Consider the following 13771-nt stretch of genomic DNA (forward strand, 5'->3'; position numbering starts at 1 on the left):
TGCTGGACAGCTGCAAGCTGCCACGTTGGGGTGAGGGCGTTGCAAAACATGCAGGTGTTGGTGGAAGTCCCTTAACCCACAGAACTGTAAAGCCTCGGTGAGATGGATCGAAACCTCAGCTTGCCCTGCCTGCAGCAACTTCTCTGGCCATTTTAGACCTGGCATTGATGGGTTTCTGAGGGAGTGACATTCATATGCCCTTGGGCAAAAACGCATCATCCATTATGAGGATGTAAAGGCTGAATGCTTTAAAGGTGAAATGTAAGATCTTTTTAAAAGTAGCAATTTTAAAGTTTTCTTCTTCCCCCAACCATTAATATGAAAATTCAGACAACTTTCCTTTAATCTGTACTTCATGTATCAACATGAAAGGCATTTTTAATCTTGACTTTATTCATTCTCTAGATACAAGCATCTGATGTAAAAGTGTACTTTATAAAGGCTTAATACAGAATACATTACTCAGTACTGCTTTTCCCCTCACATTGACTCCCACTTAACAACAACCATAAAAAAACAAGTCAGTGAAAGTACTATATCGCCTGCTTCCCAAACTCAATATTCCCTCCTCGGACGTGCTCTTGGGATCCTGTGATGCAATGCAAATTTCTACAGAAGTTTTCCTTAACTTGTGTGACACTCGTTGAATATATTGGTTTAATCTTCAATACTTCCAGGAAATTTTGCTTATGAAAAGTAGCCTTTCTCTTTCGTAAAAGAGGAAATACAGATAGTTAAATATAGCTCAACCTCATGATATATAATTGGTAGCATATAATAAATTAAAGTTAAACAGAAGTTGGTATTGGTAATTTTCCATTTTTGGAAATTTATCTAGAAAAGAAATAAAAAGATGTATAGTATTCAATTCTGGCCAGATTAGGCATTCTCATTTATTATTCGTGGGAGTATAATCCATGAAAATCTCTCTACAGACCATTTAGGAATAGCAATCAAAACTACAAAATGTGTTAAAGACCAGCAGTTCTCCTGCAAGGGAATAATTACACTAACTTGTGCATATTGTTCAGTAAAGCCTTGCTTCTCATAAAAATTTTTGAAAAGATTAAATCATCATGTGTAGAGGATTGGATAAATTATGCTACTTCTATGCAATAAATTACTGAGCATATATTAGAAAGACATGCTCTCTGTATACTCTAATTACAAAAATTACCAAAAAACTTACACAGTATTATTATATTATAATTATTATTATGTATATTACACACACACTTTTGTGGAAAATTATATCCCCAAATATGCACAGTGAATACATTGAGGTGGAGGTAAAAAAAACTTTCACTTTCAAACTTTTTCTATTAAAAAGTATATATCAGTGTACTAATTGTAGAAATATATATGTTAAAAAAGAAAGCAACAAGGATATGTCAGCATATTGCATTTTGAAATTTTTAGAATACTGAATCTTGAGTAAACCATGTAAAAGATACAGATTTTCAATTACCCATAAGACTGCCCACATATTATTTCAGTCTACGATTTCCTAGTAACAAGAAACATTATGAGTCAAGTTCTGTCCTAAAAGTTTTCTTGCATTATCTAGGTCATTCCTCAAAACACGCGGAGGCTCAAGAACGGTTAATACCAAAACCAAAACAAAACATCCATGTTGACATGATTTGGCTATATTTGAATCTTGGTTTTCTGAATCCCGTCAATTTCTTCTCACTGTAACTTAATATTAGACATGTATCTCTTTAAGGGTAGGGGAGAATAAAATTATTTTGTATTTTAATCTTACAGTCTTGTGAAAGAGTTAATGGAAGTAAGGCAGTAGCACTTTGTAGTCCTTTACAAAGATATTCTCGTATTGTTATGCTACCTACAATGGTCCAGAAAGGGAAGGTTGAGGAGGGTCTAAGGAGCTCTATAATGGCTAAAATGCAAGTGTGAGGAAAGATAGTATACCTACTGGAGGTTTTCAACACCACCACCCCCAATTTTTTTTCTTTTGTAAAAAATAATTTTGGATATATTTCCTTTATGCAGTTAACATACAGCCCATTTGTAAGTGAATTGAACATATGTTAAACTTAATCTGAGAGGGCTATTTGTTTTTTCATCCTTAATATTTACATGAAGACAATGTGACAGCTTAAGCCACTAACCTCTTGTCTGTCAGAACTGGGAATTAATTATTTTATCTGCTGTTTCTATCTGAAATGTAATATGGTGATAGTTCCTTAAAAATTTTGGCGAAGTGAAGTAAAATACAATACTATTAAATCACAGTTTTCTGTTTTTAACAATAAGGCTAAGGAGTTTATGTGACAGTGTTTCTATTTACATAATAGTTTTCTAAAGTGTATAGATATACCCGAACATTCCTAAAATCTTTATAACTTATATTGAGTTAAACATGTTCTTTTATGAATGAATGATATATCTTTTATTTTATAATTATCTCACTTCCATGCTAACTATCTACAGGTTTAAGGAGTTTTAAGAATCTTGAAGTAATATTCTTCAAGAATCATATGGTAGTCTTGTTTATTTCTGATCTGTATATCCTTTGTGACTGTAAAAATTTCTTTTATTCCCCAGTAAGCGTTTCTTTCTAGCCTGAAAAAATTTAATATTTCCTTTTCATCATATAGTCTCATAATAAAGTCAGTCTTAGAATCTTAGTTACCTTTATTTGAAATTATTTTACGCCTGTAACATTTCTTCTTATTCAAAAGAAAAAGAAAAAAAAAAACCTGAAGGGATTCTCAGTATGATGGTTAAGCACAACCTCTCACGCTTTTACAGAATGGTTTATAACCCCAGCAATATTTTTGATGTTGTGTAGTTACAACCTAAATATGCCTACGTAAATAAGATTGGGCAGGTAGTTTCTTAGAGATGATATAGAAAAAGAGGAAATGCCAATAAACCTAAAAGAGAAGTACTTAAAGTTATACATTATATGCATTGATGGGAAGGAAGCCTAGATAATTATAAAAATAAATAAAAGCATATCGAAGTTTTTCCTCAAGGGGCAAAAAAAAAAAAAAAAAAAAAAGCAACCATTTGGCTGTCCTAACTCTGTTTTGTGACCCTAAGAGAAGAGCAGTATTTACAGGGAAGCAAAATCAAAATACTGAAGATATTTAAATTAAATATTAAATTATCTAGAATTATGTAGAATTCTTTTATTGTTTTCTACTGGTATAAATCAAAGTAAAAATGTGAAAATATTTGTTAAAAAGGTTATTCCTTTTGCAGTATGCATTTAATTGATACCACTTAAGATCATCTCTTCATTTATTCAAATAAAACCAATTCTAATACTGCATTTCCTGCTTTTAAAAAAAGTATTGAACATTTACATTTTCAATGCATTGTATTTGAAGCCAAGGGATGGCCAAAGTAGCATATGACATTTTCTCAGATATCCAGAGTTTAAAATCTAGGTAGGGTAAGAGCACATTTTTCAAAGGATATTATGCATAAATGGAGGGAAGGATCTCTGTGAAAAATCTAGTCAGCAGTTGGATATGAGTGCCTGGTGCTTAGACGATAGACAGCTATAAAAGGCATTAGCAATAAAATAAAATGTGGAACCATGCGAGTGGAAAGCATCTCTTGAGTGAAAAGAACATATACCAAAAAGCAGAAGATAGATCAGTGGAGCACACCAGTACTTACTAGATTAAGTAGTTGATAAGAAACTTATCAAGTAGCTGATAACAGGTACTAAACCCAAGAAAAAGAGAAATTAAGAAGGAAAAAAAATAGAGAGAGAAAAAAGGGTGTCTTAGTTGCCAGAAAAAAAGTAGTCAACAATGCCAAGTTCTGATGAAAGGTCATGTAAAATGAGTAAGAATAGGCTATTCAGAGATCATTCCTAAGGCTCTCAGCCATGGAATTAGCACACTATTGTTCTGAGTAACTTTGGCATAAAAGGCCAAATGAGAGTGACAAGCAAGAAAGGAACTTGGAATTAAAGCAGTAACTTTTACAAATGGAATATACACATGACAATTTAAAGCATTAGGAAATGGCATGATTTTAAAATATGGAAGCAAGAGGATCATTATATCTACCTAGTAAGGATCTAAGAAACATCCAAATATATCCATACCTGGAGAAGTGTTCTTTTAGCTCACTACAGATGACAGATTTATCTAGCAGATATTTTTCTTTCATCCATCAGATATTTCTTATTGTGAAGATTTTAGTTTTTGCCTTTAAAAGATTGATTGCTGCAAATAATTTGGAAGACAGAATATAAAGCCTAGGATATGCCCATGTACAGCTGGTACCACACAAAGCTGGTACCACAAAGAGCTAAAATAAATTAAAAGAGTAAATAAAAAATACTTGGAACAATAAGTGAGATTTCTATCTTGAATTTGGCACTGGATGGAGGAGAATATATTTACTCTGAGAATTTGTAACCATACGTTAGTCCTCATGAAATTTTTGGTGCAAATTCATATGACTAGTATGGCCCATTAAACCTCAATAAAGGGTTTAATGCCATATTTTTCCCAAGTTGGGAATATTCCTGTGGAGAAATGCAATTCTACTCTTTCCTCAAAGATTAAAATTGTGGAAAGAAGGCACCATGACTATGAAAAAACAAACTCAGAAAATAATACCTGCATCAAATATTTTTTAAATATTAAAAAGTAGGAAGAAATTATAAAAGTATAAATAAAGCTAGTTATATTTGGAAAAAAACCCCTGAAATATATGTTCTAGAAATGAAAATTTTTCCATTGACATTGAAAATACAATGACACTTCAAACTGCTGATTAGATAGTGTGGAAAATAAAATTTATGGACTAGAAAACGAATCCCAACAAATTACAGGAATACTGCATTATATTACACTTTGCTTTATTGTGCTTCAAAGATGTTGCATGTTTCACAAATTGAGAGTCTGTGGCAACCCTGCATCAGGGAACCCTGTTGTTGCCATTTTCTCTAACAACAGTTGCTCACTTCCTATCTCTATCACACTTCGGTAGTTCTTGCAATATTTCAAATGTCTTCATTATTATTATATTAAATAGCATGGTGATCTGTGATCAGGGAACTTGTTTTGAGGTGCCACGAACTACGTCCACATACAATGGCAAAGTTTATCAATAAATGTGTGGTCTGATTTTTCCACCGATGAGCCATTTCCCGTCTCTTTTCTTATCCTTGGGCTTCCGTATTCCATGAGACACAAAAATATTGAAATTAGGCCAATTAATAACCCTACAGTGGCCTCTAACTCTATGTGTTCAAGTGAAAGGATGTCTTTCACTTTAAATTAAAAGCTTGAATTGATTAAGCCTAGTGAGGAAAGCATGTCAAAAACCAGAATAGGCCAAAAGCTAGGGTTTTTTGTGCCAAACAGCCAAATTGTGAATGTAAAGGGAAAGTCAAGGACATTAAAAGTACTACTCCAGTGAACACATGGATAATAAGACAGCAAAACAGCATTATTGCTAACACAGAAGAAGTTTTAGTGGTATGGGTAGAAGATCAAGTCAATAACAACATTCCCTTAAACCAAAGCCTAATAGAGAGCAAGGCCCTAACTCTCTTCAGTTCTATGAAAGCTGAAGTTTGAAGGTAGCAGAGCTTGGTTCATGAGGTTGAAAGAAAGAAGGCAACTTCATAACATCGAAGTGCCAGGTGAAGCAGCAAGTGGTGCAGAAGCTGCAGCAAGTTATCCAGAAGATCTAGCTAAGATAATTAATGAAGATGACTAAACAACAGATTTTCAGTATAGGTGAAACATTCTATTATTGGAAGAAGATGCCATCTAGAACTTTTGTAGCTAGAGAGGAGAAGTCAGTGTCTGGTTTCAAAGCTTCAGTGGACAGGCTGACTCTTGTTAGGGGCTAATGCAGCTGGTGACTTTCAGTTGAAGCCAGTACTCATTTACCATTCTGAAAATCCTGGGGCCCTTAAGAGTTATTCTAAATCTACTCAGCCTGTGCTGCAGAAAAGGAACCACAAAACCTGGGTGACAGCACATCTGTCTACAGCACGGTTTACTGAATATTTTAAGTCCATTGGTGAGACCTACTTCTCAGAAAAAAAGATTCCGCTTCACAATATTACTGCTCATTGACAATGCGCCTGGTCACCCAAGAGCTCTGATGGCAGCACACGATGAGATGAATGCTGTTGTCATGCCTGCTGACACAGCACCCATCCTGCAGCCCATGGATCGAGGAGTCATTTCAAATTTCAAGTCTTATTACTTAAGGAATACATTTCATAAGGCTACAGCTGTCATAGATAGTGATTCCTCTGAGGGATCTGGGCAAAGTCAATTAAAAACCTTCTGGAAATGATTCACCATTCTAGATGCCATTAAGAACATTTGTGATTCATGGGTAGAGGTCAAGGTATTAACATTAACAGGAGATTGGAAGAAGTTGATTTCAACCCTCATGGATGACTTTGAGTGGTCCAAGACTTCAGAAGAGGAAGTAACTGCAGATGTGGTCGAAATAGCAAGAGAGTTAGAAGTGGGACCTGAAGATGTGACCGAATTGCTGCAATCTTATGATAAAACTATCAGATGAAGAGTTGCTTCTTATGGATGAGCAAAGAAAGGGTGTCTTGAGATGGAATCTACTTTTGGTGGAGATGCTGTGAAGATTGTTGAAATGACAACAAAGGATTTAGAATATTCCATCGACTTAGTTGATAAAGCAGCAGCAATGGTTAAGAGCATTGACTCCAATTTTGACAGAAGTTCTATTGTGGGTAAAATGCTTTCAAACAGCATTGCATGCTATGAAGAAATCGTTCATGATAGGAAGAGTCAATCAATGGGGCAAATTCATTGTTATCTTATTTTAGGAAATTGTGGAAGCCAGCCCACCCTTCAGCAACCACCACCCTGTTCAGTCAGCAGCCATCAACATTGAGGCAAGGCCCTCCACCAGCAAAAAGTTATGTCTAACTGAAGGTGCACATGATTGTTAGCAATTTGTAGCAATAAAGTATTTTTAAATTAAGGTAAGTTCATTGTTTTTTACACGTGCTATTGCACACTTAATAGACTACAGTATAGTGTAAACATAACTTACATACACTGGAAAACCAAAAAAAATTGTGTGACTCACTTTACTAGGTATTTGCTTTATTGAGGTGGTCTGGAACCGAACCACAATACCTCCAAAGGTATGCCTGGATCAGTATAGATTACAAGTTGGCAAACATTTTCTGTAGTCAATTGGTACATATTTCAGGATCTGTGGGCTAGGTATTGTCTATTTTCCTCCTTTTCTCCTCTACCTCTTACTTCTCTTTCCTTCCTCCCTCCTTCCCTCCTTTCCTCTTTTTTCCCTTTTTTCTCTCCCCTTCCTCCTCCCTCTCTCCCCTCCTCTTCCTCCTCCCCCACTCCTTCTCCCCTCACCCTCCTCTTCCTTTCTTCCCCCTTTGAAAAAGCTTTCTTGTCTAGTGAGCCACACAAAAGCAGGCTGCCGTTTGCTGATTTCTTGCACACCATGTAAAAATAAAATGCAAAAGGTATTTATTTATTCACAGTTCCACAAAAAATAATATAGGGAATAAGGCAAAGCCATTATTTGAAGAGATAGACCTGAAAATATTTTGAATTAGTAATAGGTACCAATCCTCAGACTAAGGAAGTATAACACATCACAAAAAAATCATACAAGTAAATTTAAAGCTAAGTATATCATAATAAACCTAGAAAACTTAAAAGATGGAAATAAGATGTTAAAAACAAGTAGAAAAAAGGACACTTTACCTGCAAAGACTGGCAATTAGACTAACAATTTAAAGTAGAAACAATAAAAGCCAGGTACGGTAAAAGAGAACCTTTAATGTATGTCATGAAAACGTCTTTTATACCCAATTTCAATGAGCATTGAAAAATGCAATAAATAATGTGAGATAAAATAATTTTTAGACAAAGCAGAGAGGGTTTATGAATGAAGGAAATTCTAAAGGATATAATGCAGAAAGGAAACTTGTCCTAGATGGAAAGTTTCAGAAGTGAAATAGAATGGAGAGCAAATAAAGTAGTAAATATGTAGATAAATCCAAATGAACATTGACACTTAAAAACAATAATAATGTTCAACAAGTACATATGATAATACACAACACAAATACTACATATGATAATACACAATTATGTAAGGCTGATGAATTTTTTATTTTTGGCTGTGTCCCGTAGCCTGTGGGATCTTAGTTCCCAGACCAGGGATCAAACGCGGATCCCTGGCAGTGAGAGCACGAAGTCCTAAACACTGGACTGCCAGGGAATTCCCTGAATATTTTAAAAATATTCCAAAATACATTTTATTGTTTGAGAGCTGATGACATGATTTTCTATATAGAGAGATCAATCTATCAAACATTCTTGAAATGAAATAGTTTAGCAATATAGCTGTACTTAGGATTGTTATATACAAGTCAACTATTTTTAAGATACTCTTTGTAATAGTACAAAAAGATGTAATATAATATATAAACCAGTCTTTATGAAAAAGATGATATAATAGCATGCATACTTATATCTCAAGACTTAGATAGATATTCAAAAAAATGTATATGTAATCTATGTTCTAAATATTTAAATTCTATTAAGCTTGACTTTAGCAATTAAATTAATTGCTAAAGGTTTATCTTTTTAAGACCTGGAGAAATATCTTTTAATGTTTTATAGGAAAAACAAAGGTTCAATAACAACAACAACAACAACAAAACCCACTTTTAAGACCAAGAATGATGTAGTGGAAATTCTACAGATATAGAGCAGATATAAAGTTATTTTTAAAATGTGTAGTAGTTAAGCATATTTATAAACAAAGTAAATATACAGATCTACTAATGAATACCATTTAAACTCTAGAAATAACTCCACATATACATGAGACACTTGTTATATGGGAGAGATGGCATTGCATGTGAGTGGGGAAAGGATGGACTATGAAATGAATGTTTTTAGGAAAATTTGTCATCTGTGAGGAAAGAAAGCTAAAGTGAATCAATTCTTACCTCATCACATCATGCACATGTCAGTGTATGGTGTATTAGACACTTAAATGTAGATATTGATTGTTAAAGTTTTTGAAGAGATAATAGGAGATATTAAACAAGTTTATAAACTGGATGCAAATAAGTGATTAATATATATTACCACATCAAACATTAGAAATTCTGTTCATCAGAAGATTCTATAAATTGATTAAAAGTACACAATGCTAAGTAGGAGAAAATGACACCATAAGGGTGCCAAAAGTGTTGTGAGATGATATTTGTTACATATTAAAAACTACAAGTCAATAACAATTCGTTTCAAAGAAGAAAAAAGTAAACACATTAACAGATATTTCAGAGAATAAAAAATACTGGTGCTATCCTGTGAAGAAACCTACAAAAAGTTTCAACATCATTAATAATCATGGAAATAAAAAAAACTCGAGATACAATTGTTTAGCCACATAAATTAAGCTTCAAAGTATCAAGCACTGGAAAATATATAAGGAAATGACCATTCTTGTCATGTGCTGACTGGATTACAGATTGTCACAAACACTTTAGAAAAGAATCTGCCATTGCCTAGTACGTTTGAAATTTCTTATTTATCCTATGTGATCAGGCCACCCTGATGAAATAAACTGGTTCTATTCCAAAATTAGGTTCAAACGTCCAGACTGGTGATGTCACTCACGCACTGAGAGGATATAAAAAGTACTGTTACTCATACAATGAGGCATTTGGGGGAGAGCAAGGCAGGCTTTCCAAGCTGGTTTGAAAATGACTTAAGGGAGCAGGGAAAAAGACTCACTTGGGATTTTGGGGTGTTTAGGAGATGGAGTCAAGGTGAGGGTTTGAAGTTTCCACTAGCACCAAAGAAGAAGCCTCTCCGGATATTTCCATTCAAAACTAAGTTACCTCCTGTGTGCTGCTACCAACAGTGTGATTACAGTCGGCCCTCCATATCCTCAGGTTCCGCATCCACAGGTTCAACCAAGGGCAGATCAAAAAATTTCCAGAGAGTTTCATAAAGCAAAACTTGAATTTATGTGCACTGGCAACTGTTTACATAGCACTTATATCGCATTTACAATATTTTATATAGAATTTACCTTGTATTAGGTATTAGAAGTAACCTACAGATGATTTGAAGTATAGGGAATGATACGCATAGGTTATATGCAAATACTATGCCATTTTATATAGGACACCTGAGCATCCAAGGATTTTGGTATCCACAGGGGTGCCGGAACCAATCCCCTGCAGGTACTGAGGGAGGACTGTATGTCTCTTTCAGCATTTACATTGTGTCTTACATTATTGAATGTGTATTATTCCCTCTCAAATAAAATCCTTGGGAAAAGGGACCACATTTTACTCATTTTTATAACCTCATTATACCTGCTGTGCCTTGTAAATTTTTAATACATTCCAGCATAAATTTTTACTGATGGAACACCACAAACTCCTTATCTAATAAATAATCGTAGACACTAAAAAATGCATTGTTCTGTTTGGCATAGGGCATTTGTTATCTTGGCCTTCTAGTTTTATGATTTGGATTTTACATAAGAGAAAACAGAGTCATTACTTCATTCAGTGTAGCACAGTATTTACAAAGAAGAACGCTAGTTTGTTTCTGTCCTTGATCCTCTGTTTTTGATGACTGCATGCCAGCAGATGAGTCTGTAATTGACTAAATAGGAGAAGACGTGGTCTCTAGTCTTAAATTATCTTGTCTGTTTTGAACCTGATAACATAAATAGTGTTCATAGTATTTCCATTTGCATTATTAAAGGATCAAAATACATCATGCATTTTCATAGTTCACTCACCCTTCTGCTAATAAAAAGAGCCGTAAAACTTGAGGAAGTTTATTGGCAGGCTGCAGGGTGGTTCAGTTAATGGCGTTTATAGCAAGAAATTGGAAGACTGGAGGTGGAAGAGGTCAGGGCTATCCTTCCTGCTCCTTCCCTTCTCCACGACCTTGGGTCTGGGGGTAGCATCACACCAAGATTAGGGTTCCATGCGGTGGCCCCTTTTCTGTGTGTACCACTGCATTATTTCCATATTTACCACCTTAGCGCTACAGGTGGGAACAACTTCTTGTTGTTACTAGATTCTGTATGCCATAACCTCCCTTACATCCTTAATCCTGCCCACACCTATGAATTCAAGAGTGTCCATATGTCATTTTTACATATTTTTCTATTATCATCTGTCTAGGATTGATTGACACGAAGGACCCCGTATCATCTGAGACTCAGCTGATTTCAAATTATATGTCTGAAGGCTGAGATATTATCCTCATGGAACCAGAAATGAAAAGTTGCTATATTAATGCTGCAAGGTATGTTTAAGTTTGTGTCAACTCAAAAGAATTATTTAGAGAAACTCTACATCTGGCAGATTATTATAGTGGTGGACACTTTGATATTGAGGCTCCTACTGAAAAGTGCTATTTTAAGAATGACATTTTGCTTTTTAAATATATTCTACAGTCATTATGATAAAATGGGGGAAAAAAACTGTGAACATAGAGTTCATTCTTATTGAAAGGACAGAAACCCTCAGGGTGAATATCAGCCTTGCTGCTCTCTTACCTCCCAGGGCTGTGTTATTTTCTCTTTGCTTTAGTCCTTATGGTTTATTTATATTTTGTTGGCAAAGGTATGGGTTTACAAAGGGTTTTTTTTTTTGGCTTCATTTTATCCATCATTTAATAATTTTATTTGGGAATGTCTTAATGTATGTTAGCTGCCATGCTTCTAGAGATAGAAAGTATGACTATTAGATTCTTGCCTTCATGTTTCCCAGGGAAAGCACATAATAAACATTCAAAAGATAGGTTATATGAATGCCTGTATAGGAATGTGCATGTAGCTAATCTCATAACCCATAGTAATTCTTAAGTCCTCTGATGAATATCTGCCTCTTTGCCTAAATGTGCTACCCCAAACACTATAAGATAAATACTACTGATATTTCTGAACCTTTGTCCATTCTCTCTGGTAAATTCTGTAATCCCAATAAGAATTGAATAACTTGTAGAACTCTAAACAACCTTTGTAGCTATCATATTAAGGTAAGAAAAAAGATACTTTGGGTTTCTTAAGCCAATACCTTTTATTAGGAGCTTCTCATTATGCAAGAAAAGAAGTAGGATTTCTAGACTTCACTTAGACATGCTTCAGAGAGGTAGGGGGGCAGAATTACTTCCACAAGTGCTCACCCTGAAGCCAGTTTCTAGGCCTGGCTTCTCACAGCAACTACTAAGTCATGGACAGAAGTACAAAAACAATGAATTATGTCAAAGGGTGATCTTTCTCCCTCACCTTAAGTAAATATGAGTGCCTGATTAGCTCTTTAAGATTTCTAATGCAAATTCACAGCATGTTTTTTCTCTGTATTTTGAGTAATTGAGATATTTCCAAGTTGATTGTAAATCACATCTCTGATATCAATATTATGCTTATTATTGTGAAGACTTTATTATCCATATTGAATGTTTTATATTTTAATTTTCAATTTTAATAGATTAATTTTATTCAGAATATTTGGTAAAGGAAACAAGTGTACCTTTGCCATCCATGATAACTTTTAAAAAGTTAGATAAAATTAAGCTTTTGGCCTGAGGCTCAATAATAGCGAATTTCCAGATGAAAGGCAAAATATTCTTCATTCTGAGAACATGGAAATAGAGATATAAAAGAAGATTCTTTTGCAGCTGTAACTATACCTGTCACTGCACATGACAGATGTAATGAGTGCGGCTCTCTTGGGTTCCAGGGAAAAAGAAATAGGAACCTCAGGAGATCTTGTCATTTACAAGAAACTTAAAAGGCTGACAGGTATTTTTATCGCATGTGTGTAATTTTTGTGTTGCTCCTCTATGATTTTCCATTCAGCATTGTTACCATTACTAATGCCGCTTACTGTATTGTAAGCAATGCTTCAGAGCAGTGTGTCCATTAGAAGCATAATATGAACTACACGTATGAGCTAATATATGTCATTTAAAATTTTCTAGTAGCCACACTAAAAAAAATTACAAAGAAACAGAGAAAATTAATTTTACTTATGTAGAATTTAATTTTACACACGATGTTAATTATTTGGCTGATATCAGTACAGATTTTTTTTGCCATTTTTTGAGAGAGGGATTATTAAGAAAATAGAATCCTGAATATTAACAACAGGTGGAGAATGAACCTACTTTAAGAAAATGAAAAATAATCATTATGTCACACTCATAGTTGTTTCATTACCTATGGAAATATTAATATATACACTAGATAAATAAATGAGCATGTACCTAGAAGTATAATATCTTTGTGAAGATGTCCATTTAATTATCTTCAGTAATTTGGTTATTATTTCCATAGAAAATGATGTCATGTATCCATTCGTCAGCTCAGTTGGCTAAAAAGAGGCTCTGTAACCCATAGCGTCCATTTTCTCAAGACGCAAGTTGTGTTCCAAGCATTTTCAAGGAGAGCGGTTTGAGGAAATCTAGGGATAATATCGATTCTATTTGTTTTACTTTCCTGCTTTACTGGACTATAAACTATAATTTCAATTTCACTGTAATTTAAGGGTTTAAGAATTCAGGACATCCCAGGTTGGTTTTATGAGGAACATAAAATATTGCTGTATTTGTTTAAATATGGATTTTGGTGTGTATAACTGAGAGATTTCCCCAATTTACTGCCCATTGTCTAAATAACCTTGTAAAGGGAAGAAATCACATCTTACTGAACACAAAATAAAATTAACCAAAATTTCATACACACC

The sequence above is a fragment of the Balaenoptera ricei genome, chromosome 21 (assembly GCF_028023285.1).
Source record: "Balaenoptera ricei isolate mBalRic1 chromosome 21, mBalRic1.hap2, whole genome shotgun sequence".
In the NCBI taxonomy this organism is placed as follows: Eukaryota; Metazoa; Chordata; class Mammalia; order Artiodactyla; family Balaenopteridae; genus Balaenoptera; species Balaenoptera ricei.